General features: G+C 51.7%; 1 protein-coding gene across 1 annotated transcript in view; it reads right to left on the reverse strand.

Annotated features, from left to right (window-relative positions):
• The window catches only part of Akap1 (A-kinase anchoring protein 1), a 30,660-nt gene extending 30,636 nt beyond the window's left edge, over nt 1–24 (reverse strand). The window contains exon 1 of the mRNA XM_048788499.1: nt 3–24. The gene's annotated coding sequence lies outside the window, so the exon portion shown is untranslated. The remainder of the gene's footprint in view (nt 1–2) is intronic.
• Nucleotides 25–1,229: the final 1,205 nt, after the last annotated feature.

The following is a 1,229-nucleotide window of genomic DNA, read 5'->3' on the forward strand; positions in this document are numbered from 1 at the left end:
ACCTGCGCGTGCGCGCGCCGGCCGCTCCCGCCCGTAACTCGCGCGCCTCTCCCAGCTGCGCCAGAGGGGGCGCGGTCTGGAGTGCTCAGCTAACATCCCGCTGCCGCCGGGAGCCAGCCTTCCCAGTGCTCTCGCGAGAGGAGCTGTAATCTCGATGGGCCGGGAGAGCGGCCTGGCTGGAATGTCGAGATCCCAGAAAACTCTGGATTCTCTGCCCCACGATCCCCGCGCCTGTTGCCCCGCTTCGGCCTTGGGAGATTACAAGGGGTCAGATTGGCTGTCTTCTCCCTGGGGACCGAGAGTCCTATGGAAGAGGCGGAGAAGCTAGTGATGGGCAGCACCCCCCCACACACCCACTTGCATCGGGGCTTTAGCTTCCCGGTAACTAATGTAACGTAGTAATGCATAATTCGGTGGTCATTAATAATTACTCAGTAAGTGTGCACTCGTGGTACCCGGTGCCACGCGAGTGCAACTTTTTGGCCCATTTTCGCAACTTGGTGATATCGAAGTGAAATACTTTCCTCCAAATGGGTTCGGGTTTTGGAATGATTCCCGCGAAGTGACGGTCACCGTGAGTCACTCCCTCCTCCAGGAACTTGGAAAAAGAAATTCCCTCCAGACAATTGGCAGGGTGGGGTTTGCGGCTCTCCAGCCCTGCTCCGATCCTTAAGACGTAGGGACTTTGAGCATTTGTTTGGACAAAATAAAAGATCTCATGCTAAGAACGTTGCCATTGCTTGGGGAAATAATCTTTATTAGCGATCAAGTGCAAATTCAAATGACAATGAGATAAGTTTGCCTGTTGAGTTTAAATTCATGCATATGTGAATCCCAAGTGCATGGTGGGATGGGTGCCGTGAGGGAAACAAGAGGAAGCTGACAAAAAGAGAAATAACAAGGCTTCTTTTAGTTCCTGCAGTAAGGAAAGGCCCAAGGTGAAATTCAAACACATCTACTGGGACAGAAGCTGCCAGCCTTGGAAGTTGAATCTATGCATAAGGGGTGGGGGAATACTGTGCAGAGGCACAACAGGGAAAAGCAAGAAATAGTTTCTAGTGAACTGGAAGATAAGGTGGGGGGTGGGGGGAGGAAACGATAGGACAAAGGTCAAGGTTGAGGGAGGGGTTGTTTCTTGGTTGTGGGTTTGTTTGTTGGGGGTGTTACTGTTTTTTAGGGGTGGGGGAGATTAGACCATCTTATAACCCACAGTCAAGCTTGGATTTTAT

The sequence above is a fragment of the Marmota marmota genome, unplaced genomic scaffold, assembly GCF_001458135.2.
Source record: "Marmota marmota marmota unplaced genomic scaffold, marMar, whole genome shotgun sequence".
Classification (NCBI taxonomy): domain Eukaryota; kingdom Metazoa; phylum Chordata; class Mammalia; order Rodentia; family Sciuridae; genus Marmota; species Marmota marmota.